The following is a 15,186-nucleotide window of genomic DNA, read 5'->3' as shown; positions in this document are numbered from 1 at the left end:
AATGAACATTTCAAGTCAAAACAGAAGCTGGCCAGCGAGTGCGAGTCTACACCTTTTTTTTTTTTTTTTTTAGATCTATGACTCCACCTATCTCCTAGCTGCTCCTAGCCGCATTTGGTCAAGCTACGGGGTGGGAACAATCCATATTTCCTTTTCTTCAATCTGTCCCATGTAGCAGCGGTGGGCTTTAAGCTTTCCAGCCAGGCCTCTACTGTTGTGCGCACACACACGTATGTGCAAGGGCCCTTCTGAGCAGCCCTAGCCATCCGCCTCAATCTATGAGAATGAGGGAGTTGGGGCACATTCACTTGATCTGCTCCAGAACCAGGGGTGACCCCCAAACCAGGTAGGGAGACAGCTTGCCATAATTTTTAACATCTCTGCAGGGGATGAACATTCGTTATTGTTATTTAGTCGTTTAGTCGTATCCAACTCTTTGTGACCCCATGGACCAGAGCACACCAGGCACTCCTGTCTTCTACTGCCTCCCGCAGTTTGGTCAGACTCATGCTGGTAGCTTCGAGAACACTGTCCAACCATCCTGTCCTCTGTCGTCCCCTTCTCCTTGTGGCCTCCATCTGTCCCAACATCAGGGTCTTTTCCAGGGAGTCTTCTCTTCTCATGAAGTGGCCAAAGTATTGGAGTCTCAGCTTCAGGATCTGTCCTTCCAGTGAGCACTCAGGGCTGTCAAACCAGCATCGGTTCAGGGCTGTCCCAAGTCGACCAACAACTTACTGTTAACAACTTCATGGTGAGTTCCTGCACCTATTTTTCTTGGGGAAAGGCATTGCAGATGCTGGTTATGGGAAACCCACAAACAGGATTCTAGCCCAAGAGTCCTCTTCCCTCCTGTGGTTTCCAGTAACTGGTATTCAAGAGCATTGCTGCCTCCAACTATGGGGGCAGAGTATAGCCATCATGGCTAGTAGCCATTGCTAGCCCTCTCCTCCATGAATATCTTCATTTAAAGTCTTTGCTGCCTCCTGTGGGAGCGGGTTTCCTAGTTTAGCGATGTGCTGCTTTCAGGAGGGCTTTATTTTCTCTGTCCTGTGTCTTCCCACATTGGATGTTCACAAGTCCTAGTGTTTTGGGAGAAGGAGAAAAAACTTTTCTCTGTCCACTTTCTCCATGCCTCACATAATTTCATAAACTTCTGTCTACATCATCATTGTGCAAGACAGATGTGCCAGGAACCTGTGGTCAATTGTGGATGCCCAGTGTGGGTCCTTCTCCTCCTTGTCCCTGAACCATTCAAACACCAGAGGCCTCTGTGTGTCTGGATGTCATTACCACAGCAAATACCAATGTTTCTGCAGCAAGTACAGTTGTTACGTAACGTGTAAGGCTCAGGTGTGATTTCTTCAAAAGCTTTTCACAAGTTGCAAAAAAGCATCTGCTTTGGGGCAATTTGTCTTTTTGTGGGAGCACAGTGAAGAAGGGTAGAAACATTCAGAATGAGGACAATAAGTTTTTACCTCATAGAATCCTAGAATTGTAGGGTTTGAAGGGACTCTCCCCTCCACCACAAGGCTCACCGAGTCCAGGCAGGAATCATAGCTAAAGGATCCCTGACAGATGGTCATTAGACCTCTGTGAAGGAGAGTCAACCACCTTCTAAGGTAGTCTGTTATGCTGTCAAGCAGCTCTTATAATTCTTTCTAATGCAGCTGTTTTAACAGTGGTCTCCAGTGGTATAGCGACAGTTGCCAGCACCCGGGGGAAGGAAAGTATTGTGCCTCCTAATTGGCACTATGTGCTGCTGCTAGGTGGAGCTTGGGAGCAGCGACAGGACATGCATGTGCGCCTCCTTGGACTGGGGTGCTGCCACCACTGAAATCTCGCTTTCCGCCCACCTCCCTCACTGGCAGGGGACGCCACAAGGGCTGCAAGGACCTATCCTCTCCCAGGTCCTGCTTGATGTGCTGTTAAGGTGAGGCCGGTGGGTGGAATGGGGTGCAGCTCCAATCAGGGCAGCAGCTGCAGAGATGCGCCCCTAAAAATATTTGTGCCTGGAGCAATCGCCCTGGTAGCTCCCCCTCCCACTATGCCTCTGATGGTGTCCTATGTTATTGACCAGATACCCTCACCAGCAATCTGGCTGCCCTATTCTGCACCAGCTGGAGCTTCTAAACCAGACCCAAGGTCAGCCCCACATAGAGCGCATTGCAGTAATCCAGACTCAAGGATACCAACCCATAAGAGGTGAGTAGCTAGCTCTGCCTTCAGTGACAGGAGGACCCTCCTTGCTTCAGGAAACAGCCTACTTTAAACGTCAATCACCTCCAATTGAATAGGGGAGGCTCTACTCCCTTGGGGGCTTCTGAGCTGGGGTCCTTGGGGGAGGGAAGTGCAAGGTCCAATGCAACTGGAGAGGTGCTGGACATACAGGGTTCACTCACGGTAGTGTACCTGGGTTGTTAGAAACCTCTGGGGCTGGCTCTAAGGTTAACTCCTGTTCTCAGCTCCCGGCCTCATATCTTGAAGATATGGAATCCAACCCCAGGGCCATGATAAGATGATTCTGTTGTGGCATTGTGGAAACATAATGTTATCCATATTACATTATCTATAACTGTTATGGATTAAGAGACCCTGATTCCCCCCTCAAATAATGTAGTGAAAGTACTACCAAGTAGGAAAAGAACAGCTTTCAAGCAGGGTGAAATAAGTAAATGGGGGTTTGTGAGAGTAAAGGTCTCCAAAAGCACATTTTTTTTTTGTCAGAAATGTTTCCCTGTGTAAAGCATTGCTGCTGCCAACACGCAAAATTACTTGGTTCATAAATTGAATCGAGTAGGTTTGCAATTCCCGAATGTATTAGCAAACTCCAGCTTTGTTGCAATGAAATTTAATATTTTTGTAATTCAAACTGAGATTGATGTGCATTAATTCATGTTTTCTCTACTTGTGCGGTCTGTATACCTGATTGTCGAACCCCACATCATGTTTGTCTATGCTCATATCCTGGTTGTTGTAATATTTTCACAGAGCCAGTGTTGTGTAGTGGTTAGAGTTCCAGACTAAGGACTTGGGAGGCCTGGGTTCAAATCTCCACCAAGGCATGAAGCTCACTGGATGTGACCCTGGGCCAGTCACTACCTCTCAGCCTAAACAGGCGGGGGGGGGGATTATGAACACCACCTAGGGCTCCTTGAAGGAAAGGTGGGATATAAATATAAAACATGTAATACAGGTAGCACATACATACCTAATTCTGAAAGGAATGGAAACTTTCTCACCTCATATTTGAGAGGAACAGCAATCATTCTTCTTGCACCATTGACTCTGCCTCAAGCTGCTCAACTAAACAAAGCATCCTGAAAGCAGTCAGTCAGAGAAGCCTGTCATTCTGAGGAATTATTATTATTATTTATTGAATTTATATACCGCCCTATACCCAGGGTGGTTCATAGAATAAAATCAAGATATAAAACCACAAAACACCTAATAAAAATAAAAACAGCAACCCAATACCCCCTCCCCCACAAAAAAACACATTTTAAATGAGCATAGAATGTCAGTCAGTTCAACCAAAGGCCTGGTTAAAAAGGAACGTTTTTGCCTGGTGCCTAAAGGTGTATAATGAAGGTGCCAGGCCAATTTCCTTGGGGAGAGCATTCCACAGATGGGAGCCACTGCAGAGAAGGCCCGTTCTCTCTCTCTCTCTTTTAAATAAGATATTTATTGAAATTTTCAGAAAGTAAAAACAGACAAAAAAGAAAAAATACAAGAAAAAAAGATACAAAAAAGAAAAGAAAACAGATAAAAATAGTTAAAAAAAACTATTCCAATCATCACATATATTTCATTAACTTATTTCCCGGACCTCCTCACGCCTCCCTCCTCTGTATTCCAATTCATTATTATTCCAGCAAATCCTTCCCCTCTTTCAAATCCTATCCCTAATTCATAAAATTCTATCATCCCATTACCGTTCTCATGTTGCCACCCTCCGAACCTCTCAAGGAGGGGGCACACAAAGGAGGGCCTCAGAAGATGATCTCAGGGTCCGGGGAGGTTCATATGGAAAGAGGAGGTCCTTGAGGTATTGCAGTCTGACCCGTTAAAGGCTTTATAGGTCAAAACCAGCACTTTGAAGTGGGCCTGGAAACTAATTGGTAGCCAGTGCAGTTGGACGAAGATCAGTGTAATATGCTCAAACCGTCTTGCTCCAGGGAGCATCCTGGTCGCTGAATTCTGCACCAGCTAAAGTTTCCGAACCATCTTCAGAGGCAGCCTTACTTATAACACATTGCAGTAATCTAAACTTGAGGCATAGCTAACTACATTGGCAACAGTAGTTAGGCTATCCCTGTCCAGATAGGAGTGTAGCTGGGCCACCAGCCAAAGCTGGCACGGCTCTTAGGGAAAGCTAGATGTGATGGTGGAAGCACTTTGTGGGCTTCGAGCATGGCATTGTTCCATGGAATTTGGAGCAAGCTTGTTTTCTGCTGCTCCAAAGGTTAAAGACTGAACTGATGGATTCAAACTACCAGAAAGGAGGTTCCTACTAAACATGAGGAAGAACCTTCTGATGGTAAGAGCCGTTCGACAGTGGAACAGACTCCCTCGGCAGATTCTCGTTTGTTGGCGATTTTTTAAAGCAGAGGTCAGATGGCCATCTGATTTAGCTGCTATTTCTGCATTGCAGTGGCTTGGACTAGATGACCCTTGGAGTTCCCTTTGAACTATTCAGTTCTATGATTGTGTTGAGAGCTTGGGTGCCCTGCCAAGAGATGGAATTGTGTTCCTCACAAAATATGCTGCACTAAATTTTCTACTCCACCACCAATGTGTGCATGTGTGTGTGTGTTGGGGGGTGAAAAGCCTTGTGGTACAGGAAGCCCCAGATGGTCTTGGAAGGGGGAGCAAACCAGACTTATTTCAAGCCAGCTAAAGAATTGCCCAGTAAAAGAAAGAGGCATTGAACCCCTGCCTTCGAGCTCCCAAGCCGGTAATTGACGACCGGATCATCTTTCCTCTTTCTCCAACAAAGAGCCTCCAGAGGCCTCTAAAACACAGCAAAAACTCAAGTTGTTGGCTCTGAGCCGCCCCACAGCCCTATGGCACTTGCTCCTTCCTGCATGCAAATTACTTCATTCATCTCTCTCCTCCCCCCCTCCGCCTAAAAGCTTTATTAGCGTTAGGGGAATAGCAAGCCTCATGTGTAAAGTATCGAGCCGGCTGAGAAAATGCATAGCTCTAAATAGCGGCAACAGCGGCAGCAACATCATCAGTGTGCAAGGTCTTTAGCCTCCATTATGGGCAGTGTAACACATTTTCTGCTCTGTCTTGGAGGCAGAGAATTTCTGCTTACCCCGTGCACTCCCAGAGGAAGCTGGTGCATTATTCATGCCAGTTTATTGAATCGCACGTGTGCCAACAGAAAGCCTTAACCCCATTATTTCCCCTTGCTCCTTCTCCACCCACTTCTTAGTGACACCCTGGAGAGAATCACGTAAGAACATGACATAAGAAAGCCGGAAGAGCCTGCTGGATCTCGTCCAGCAACTGTTCTCACACCAACCAACCAGATGCACTTGTGGGTGCTTGTGCACGAGTAGTTTTGCACTGGCAGCCTTGTACCTGGTGTTCTTAGAAACCCCCACCAAAAAACCCCCACCCAAATCAGTGCAGTTTTGAAAGGTTCAGTCCACCCACCCTGGTTCAAAATGGCATATATGGGTGCAGAAAAGTCTATTTATGTATGCGACCACAGCTGTGCGATTGCTACTAGCCCAGAGGTGGAAAGAAGAAAAAGTCCCTACCAGAGAAGAATGGCAGATCAAGTTGATGGACTATGCCAAAATGGCAAAAATGACCGGAAGACTCGGAAATCAGGAAGACCAAAATTTAAATAAGGTATGGGGAAAATTTATAATCTACCTTATAAACCACTGTAAACAGCTAAAATCCTTAGTGGGATTGGAATAACACGTGTAGTTTAATGGTGAATTTTGGACATAATGGAGATGCAAAAGATTTGGATTATTATAAAAGATGCTGGAGGAAAAGACTAACGATTGGACCCACAAAGGGGAGGAGGGAAGTCCAAGAGATTATGTGGAATCTTGTTTCTATATTGTATGTTGATAGGTTATTGTGAAATTTTAATTTGAAAAACCCAAATAAATAAATTTACCAACTCCCCCCCCCAAAAAAAATGGCATGCAGACATAGATGAAAACCTGCTCCTTGATATCAGGAACCATCATGCAAAAGTTAGTTGTGACGTTATATTAAGAAGTGTCTAGCTGCTCAGAGAGCAAACAAACAACTTTCTAAAACATTTAATCAATTAGTTGGCATGTTTTGCTTTATATTAAAAATAGAATCATAGAGTTGGAAGGGACTCAAAAGATAATTTGGTCTAAACCTCTGAAATGCAGATGTGGAATACAAATTATGTCTATATGTAAGGAACAGTATGGTACAAGAGGTTGAACCATGTGGCATCCCTGGAGGTGAGAACTCTGTCCAGGGTGGAAGGAAGGACTTCTGGCATGGCCTAACGCTTCCACCTCTGACATCTCCATCAGGGCATACCCAACATGACTCTTGAAGGTGAACACGCACCATTTGCCTAGCTGCAAACCTCCTGCCACAGACCCTTTCTGGAGAAAGAGAAAGTATAATCCTGGCTGAAATTTGCCCCATCCAAATATATGCTTTCCCAAGGTGGGGGGAGAAAGATTGCTCAGTTGTTCAGAGCCGGATATCAAAATTGGTCTATTAGAGCTGATTCTTTCAAGTCAAATATATGCTTACCTGCTCCTTGCCGAGAGATTCAGATCTTCGCCATGGGAAGGGAAGAGGGAGGCTTTTAGCAATTACACCTGACTGAGCCTGTCTTGTTCCAAAGCCTCAATATTGGAACGCTGGCTTCTTAAGGGATGTGGTTTTAAAAGAGCAAAGTCTTAAGGCAAATTAACTCCCGTTAGGAACTAATGAAAACTACAGCCGGTGAAGTATCAATTGGCTCTCCACAGTGTGCACAAAACCATTCAGTGGTGCCAAAAGTCCTCTTGAGAATTGCCTTAGACTCATCACAATGGGAGTTGTAGATTGATGTACTGATTGAGCCAGTTGCGTCTTCTAAAACTTATTTGGGACAGAGGAGATGGTTGGCGACAGTGCTGCAAATTTAATTTTATGTATAAATCTGAATTCTGGCTGGGGCAATTTGAGCACCTCTCTTGCACTCTAGCAGTGAGAGGGGGCGGAGAGAGAAATGTGTTATGCTGACATTTTAATCCTTCAATATTTGCACATCCTCAAATGTTGTGATGTATTCCTCCAAGCAAAAGATACATGCAAAAAAATGGCATTTTGGAGAAAAGTGTGCATTAACAGTCATATATTTGTGAAAATAACACATATAATGTATTAAATTAGGAGAAAGGTCTTGTAAAATAGGTATATTGGGCAGAATTACATGCCACCTGCTGACGTAATTTTCACAATGACTTCTTTAAAGAACTGCAAACTGGTGAAGAAAGATGTATAAGAATGGGGAAATGTGCAACAGAAATTGACAGCTCTGTCCATCCCTGTCTGCTCTGATCAAAAAGAAAGGTACCCTTGGTTACAACCCTTTGTCAACTGCTGTGAGAATCACAGAACTGTAACACTGGAAGTGAACCCAAGGTTCATCTAGTCCAACCCCCTGGAATGTAATTCACAAGTAAAGAATCCCTGACAGATGGCCATCCAAGCTCTGCTTAAAAACATCCAAGGAAGAAGTCATTGTTGCTGTTGTTTCTTGCTGTTGTGAGTGGAAAATAATCATTTTTAAAAAACCAGTAGCCTCTTTTCACTGCCTGTGTGTGCAGGGATGAGTGAGGGGGCACAGGAAGGCGTCTCTACCAAGCAACAAAAAGAGAGTGGGGAGCTGTACAGCTGTGGCAGATTCAGCTGGGGAGAAAGGTGGCAAGCAGGTTGTTGATCACCTGCCAATTACTGCAGCTCCCAAAGTACTTCCACTTTGTCGTAACACAATGCTAACACATTAACTACTGGGAGAAAATGGGTCTCTTCCGATTTAGGACTCCAGTGTTTCTTTTGAGGAGTATTCCAATGTGCATTTGTTCACCTGGTGGCTTGGCAGAGGTGAGACTGCCACCTGCTCCTTTTGGAGCAGCAATGACTGGCATGGTGACATGCAGTCGGTGGGCTTGCTTGCTCATTCCTCTTGCTGAGGGGAGCAGTAGGAGACTGATTTGTAGGCAGAAGTTCCTGGGTTCAATTTACCTATTTATTTATTTATTTGTTAAATTCCTGTGATGCTCTTCATCTGAGGATCCCAGAGTGGTTTACAATATAAAAACACAAAAATATGTAACATAATAATAAGCAAAATGGAAACCCCACCCCCAGTTTAAAGGGTCAAAGGTCTGAGATAAGAGAAATGTTTTTGCCTGGTGCCTAAATATATTAACAAAGGCACCAGGCAAGCCTCTCTGGGGAGAGAGCATTCCACAAATGGGGAGCCACCACAGGAAAGGCCCGTTCTTGTGTTGCCATCATATCTTATTATATCCCAGTAAAGCTGGGACTGACTCTAGTCTGAAACCTGAGAGCACTGGTACCAGTCATTTTAGGTGATACCACGCTAGATAGCATCAGGATCTGGAGTTCTGGATATGGTATTAAAACAGACTGCATTCCTGGAGCCTTTGCTGTTTGGATTGTCTCTGAGGAGACACACAGAACAGGCCACTGTCTCCATTGGCAGTTTGTTGAGTGAAGCATCCCCACCACTGCATGGCTGAGACAGATGACGAAGCATTCAGAACTACAAAGCCTTCAGCAAATGCATAAAAAAAGAGACCATTTGGTTTGACTCATTGCTCTGTGACCATTAATGGAAATGCTTTGCAGCCATTGTTAACATAGAACTTCAAATTTCCGAAGGATTGTCACATGGAAGACGGAGCAAGCCTGTTTCCTGCTGCCCCAGAGAGAAGGATCCAAACCAATGGATTCAATCTGCAAGAATGGAGATTCTGACTAACGTTTAGGAAGAACTTTACAGTGGTAAGAACTGCTTGGATGGATGACCTCAGAAGGTTGGAGGTATTTAAACAGAGGTTGGATGGCCATGTGTCAGGGATTATTTAGTTGTGATTTCTACACTGCAAGGGGTTGGACTAAAGGATTCTTTGTGTCCCATCCTGCTCTACAATTCTATGATGAAGGTGGAAATAGAACTGAAAGGCACAGTTACAGCTGGAGACGGATGAATGTGCCAGTTTGGATTTATTTCTCATTTTTGCAATCTTAAATCCAATTCTCCACATTTTGACACAGTTCAACATTGGAACAGATTGGTGGACTCTTCTTCATTGGAGCTTTTTAAACAGATGCTGGTCTGCCAGTGATTTTTTTTGGCTGTTATTGCTGCATTGCAGGGAGTTGGACTAGATTTACCCTTGGGGTCCCTTGCAGCTCTATAATTTTTTGTTTCTATGATACCTTGTATGTTCTTGCAGTATGACTTCTACAGCCCCTGAAGCCAAGCCATGGTTTGCAATGGCCAGATGTGACCCCTGTGAGATGGATGGGGCTTCAGAACCATCTCTTCCTCAGAGCCGCAGTTTCTGGAGGACTCTGTCTCCCAGATCCAGGCCCATTACAGTCTTTACATATGCTGGACCTGCTTTTTTCCGCATTACAGTGGTACCTCAGGTTACATATGCTTCAGGTTACATACACTTCAGGTTACAGACTTCGCTAACCCAGAAATAGTACCTCGGTTTAAGAACTTTGCTTCAGGATGAGAACAGAAATCGTGCGGTAGCAGCGCGGCAGCAGCGGGAGGCCCCATTAGCTACAGTGGTGCTTCAGGTTAAGAACAGTTTCAGGTCAAGAACAGACCTCCGGAACGAATTAAGTACTTAACCTGAGGTACCACTGTATTGTTATCAACATACTAAGGAAAAAAGAGAGCAGCAGAACAGTGAAAGTTAAAATGATGTTCTAGAGAAATCTATTAAATAGGACATTGCCGTATATTTCTTATGTAGAATAAACCTATTAATATGTAATTATTCAATAAATATTAATAAGAGCTCATTTCTGGTGAAATAGGAGTTTACATGTCCTTAGAGTTTAATTAACACAAAGACTATATTAGTTCTGCGTTTGCTCTTAGCCTAAAACAACACCTCAGGAAATGCTGATGAATTTTGGTGAATTTTGTAAATATATTCTCTCTTTCCTCCTGAACCCCTCAAGCCTCCCTCATACCAGAACAGTTTTCTGTTTTGTTTTTTTTTTAAAGATATTCCACTGCAACCCTCCTCCCCAGAAAATATAAATTCCTTTTATCTGGATTTTGTTTTTCTAATTTCCTGGCATTTTTTATTTCTAAAGAGAGAACTTCAAACCTTATCTCAACAATCTTGACAAAACTTTGAAATGTTGTGATATTTCCAGGATTTTTGACAAGCTGGAATGTCAGTGAAATGTCATGATCAATTTGTGTTCTTTCTACGGCAGAATTCAAAGCTTCGGCTTTTCCTGCTTTCATTCATTTAATTTTTAAACGACTGGATGTTATTCTCCCACTCTGAAGGAGAAAACACATCTACTCCTCTGAGCGTACAAATATTATTTTCTTTAATATGCCACCTGACTACTCTGTGTTGTTTTGGTTGTACCTCCGAGGTCTAAGAATAATGGCTTTTCACGTCTGCACAGTTCCTACAGATGGAGACTGTTTTGCAAGGGAGGGGGCTCTTGCAAGGGAGGGATGTCAGATGTTGGGGTTTGATAAGAATCTGGAACATTCTGTGCCTTCTAAGAGCTGTGTGTAAGACATCAGAAGGCAGGTAGTTTAAGATTGCCAGGCTTGTTTTGGTGGAAAAGTCTCCCCAGGAAGACCTGAAAGAACAAACTAGCAAATAACACTTAAAAGAATAGGGATGGGAGTGAAATTTCCTCAGTTCACCTACTTCATTTCCCCTTTCCCAAAAGTAACGCACTGACACCTCAGAATTTGCAGTTTTCCAAAATATTTGTGTTGCACTTCTGTGATGTCATGCAATAACTGTGCACAAAACAATGAATCTGTTATTAAAAACAAATGCAATATATTCTGGGAAATAGCTTGTAGAATAAAGCAGAATTATGTGCAAAAATATAAATCAGGAGAAATGTGCATAACAGTGCATTCAATTTTTGTAAGAAATGTCGTGGAAAAGGTGAGGGGAACTGAACCTAAGACTGAGAAAAGTGAGGGACTGAATGAAACCAAAATCAGAAAATTCATCAAACCCTAGATTTTATTAATATTATTATTAATTAATTAAATTTGTATACCATCAACAACTGATTGAGGTGACGATTCATGCCTTATCTGAGGCAAATGCACATGCCTTATAGCTAAACCTTAGCTTTTAGGCTGTGCTTCTCATGTTCTCAAATATTCTCCAATAATGGTACTTTCAGATGGGTGTTTATTGTGGGGTTGGCATTCTCCATGCATGCTTTAAAAAAACCACAACGCCTTCCATATGATGTCATCAGCTCAAAATGCTAGGCTGTATCTTCACCATCCTATTTAATTCAGATTTCCCCTTTCTGGGGGAAGCCCACCAAGTAAGAAACCTGTTGCCAATTACCTCCTTTGTGCTATCTCAGTGAGTTCTCTGCAATATTAAACTCCTCTCTGGAGGCACCGTGAGCAGTCCTTCCCTTTCCACAGCCCTCTAAAGCAGGTCAGTTGTGTTATGGGGTAGGAGTGGAGCTGGAGGGCTATGGCTTGGCTGCAATAGATCCCACTGTGGAGACAAGAATTGAACTGTCGCCATCCTGCCTCAAAGACTTCATTGGTCCAATCACTGCAGCAACATCCTGAAAAAAACTGATGTTGGGATCCCCCTCCAGGACCCAGGAGTCATTACTTGTGCAAAATATTAAAAACAGTGCTTCCCAAAAGTTCATATCCCATGCTCAAAATTGAATATGGAACATTCTCCCTAAATTGAAAAAAAAAGTTTGAGAAACTTTGGTATTGCTCTTTTAAAATTAAACTTTCACCTTGTTTCCATGGACAACTTTACCTTGTTAGCTACCAGTGACCTACTTTAACTATTCCTTCTCTCTTGGGGAGCCATTGATCAGAATCTCAGAGGCCTTCCGCCTGGGTTCACATTTTCAAACCCTTCAGATTTCCAGCAGGTTATTCTAAGAAGCACTATTCTCTGCCGGCGCAGGAACTTTTAGAGACCTATTGCAAGAGCATTGATGGATTCTCACTTCCCTTAGACTTTCTGCCTATTATCCCTAATAGACGTCCAAGCCTTTTAAAGAGCACTTCCCACTGCAAGCTTATTATTTTGTTAACTTTTTTAAAAAAACAAAACCTCTGCCATGCATTGCTGGCGCACAAATTACCTTCTGCTTTCTTTACTCATTTCTAGGAAAAGGTGGAAAATAATGTTACATGCTCTGAGCAGTGAGAGATTTCAGGGATTCCAGGCACTTAGCCAGGGTTCGGTTTCCTTGGAATGAAGGTCAGCAGAGACTGTGGTGTCTATAGGCTATATAGAATCATAGAAGTTTAGAATTGGATGGGACCCCAAGAGTCATCTAGTCCAACCCCCTCAATGCAGGAATCCCAGCGAAAGCATCCCTGACAGATGGTCCTACTTTCTAATGTATATGAGCATTAAGGTGGAGGTGCTCACAGCACTCACACCCCAACGGATCTCGCTTCTCCTTTAGTCACAGCATTGGACTCCAGCACAGATCAAGCATGTATTTCTGTCTTCAGCTTCTAGCCTGCTTTCTGCCCAGCTCACCCGCAGCTACATTCCTAGCCTTCTCTCCGCCTAGTAGCTAGGTGAGGGATGGGGATACCCACCAATTTGCCCAGAGGACACCATCACTTGGTTGTAGCTCTTATAGCCTAGCCCATTCTTTTGGGATGCTGACAGAGATACCTAAGTTTCCAGCTAAGGCCATTTTCTTACGTTCGCCTCATTATTATTTGTTTATTTAATAAAACTTGTACACAGCCTGATTGCAAAACAACAACAACCTCAAAGTGGTTTATGAAGATAATTAAACAATGAAATTACCAGTAAAAAACAACATTCAAAAGATAAAATTAGTAATCAACTAAAAACAATAATCAACTAAAAAAAACAACAACAGATGCAGGTGGCGCTGTGGGTTAAACCACAGAGCCTAGGGCTTGCAGATCAGAAGGTCGGCGGTTCGAATCCCTGTGACGGGGTGAGCTCCCGTTGCTCGGTCCCTGCTCCTGCCAACCTAGCAGTTCGAAAGCATGTCAAAGTGCAAGTAGATAAATAGGTACCACTCCTGCGGTGGTAAACGGCGTTTCCGTGCGCTGCTCTGGTTCGCCAGAAGTGGCTTAGTCATGCTGGCCACATGACCCAGAAGCTGTATGCCGGCTCCCTTGGCCAATAAAGCAAGATGAGCACCGCAACCCCAGAGTCGGCACGACTGGACCTAATGGTCAGGGGTCTCTTTACCTTTACAACTAAAAACAGATTAAAACATACATCAACATTCTACATGTCGGGACAGGTTTGTCTAAACTAGAATTTTTTTTGCAGGTTCCAAAAAGAGTACAGTGAAGGCACCTGCCTGGTGTCAATAGGCAGGGAGTTCCAGCGTGTAGGTGCTGCAACACTGAATTATCAGTTCCTTGCAAATGTGTAATGGGCTTTTTTTGGCACTCGTAACAGTGCCAGTTCCACAGATCAAAGTGGTTGAGTGGGCATCCATGGGGCAAAGCAGGTAAACTGGTTCCAATTTGTTAAGGGCTTTATATACTAAGAGTATATGCAAGAACCTGATTCAATCACACGAGGATCGCAGTCACAGCTTGTGCTCCTGAGCTTTGAAACGCCTTCAAATCTAAAAACAAAATCCGAGCCTGTGATGAAAAACTATTGTACTAGCTCCTCTATAGCTACCACAGAATTCAGCAGAGATTGTTTTGGTTTTGGCTGATAAAAGGCCTCCTGAGGAATGAGGCAAAACATACTCTGTCACTAAGGAGCAGCATGGGCTTGCTTACAGAGGTCTATGCCCACGTAGTTGGCACATGTACAAAGCCCTTTCTCACATGCATTGATGTGTGGACAGCAGGTAGGGGCAGATTCCGAGCAGAATAGCAGATCTGCTTCCAAAAGAAGTAGCAGGAGTTAAGGTTTCCTCTCAGTTTCTCAGTTGCCAATCTTCAGCTCAGTTCTCCAAATTTCCATATCAGTTTGGAATACATTTCCTTTCCTTTCTTTTCTTGTCTTTTCTTAAGTCCTCATGGAAATTCACAAGCATTTCAGCACAATTTTCTCCATATGCACACTTTTGCATGCATGTAAACATATTTCATATGCAATTTTGCCTAACAGACACATTTTTACCCAGCAATTTTCTCTCTAATATTTTTGTTTGATATTTTCACCAACATAATCATTTTCATGTGCACTTTACCCTGGTATATGGATTGTTTTTCTTTTTTTTTTGCATGGTGCTTTGCTGGAGAACTGCATTGCAAAATTCAAAGACATACACATTTTGAAGGACGGGTGTTTTTTGGTCCATGTATTATTTCAGGAAGTGCAAATTAGGTAGTTTTGCTTTTAAGTGCAAACTCAATCAAATACACCCCCACTCCCAAAACCCCTATTAGGACCTTCTGCATCTGTAATGTAAGTTGGGAGAGAGGAAGGATGTGGTGCTCTCTTCATCTCTTTAGACAGGACAGATTGATGCATTGCTGCTAGTCCATCTTAATTTGTAGCACCACAAGGCAGAAAGTGTAAGCAACAGTTCCCAGGAGTGATCCATGAGTTGACTCTGTTGTTTTACACCCTTGCTTTCAGGAGAGTCACACTGAAATGTCCTAAACAGCCATAATTTGTGCCGCTAGGAATCTACAGCCAGTGGCTGCCATTTTTGTCTGAGGTTATAAACACATTATGTAGGCAGTTTTGCATCGGACAGATCTAAGTTGATGACTTGCTATTATCTCGGATCAGTCTAGAAATGCACACTCTTTCCCCAGACTTCAGCTGAATTGCTGTGATGTCATAGAACATTCATAAACATTATTTCTGGGGGCAGAGAGCAGAATGTCAACTTAGCTGAAGCCAAGAAATAAACAAACAAATCTTCTCATGGAGACTAGGGAAGAAAGAGGCTGAGGAA

Source organism: Podarcis liolepis, assembly GCF_965112155.1.
Source record: "Podarcis liolepis genome assembly, chromosome: 7".
NCBI lineage: Eukaryota > Metazoa > Chordata > Lepidosauria > Squamata > Lacertidae > Podarcis > Podarcis liolepis.
Note: the sequence above shows the minus strand (reverse complement) of the source record.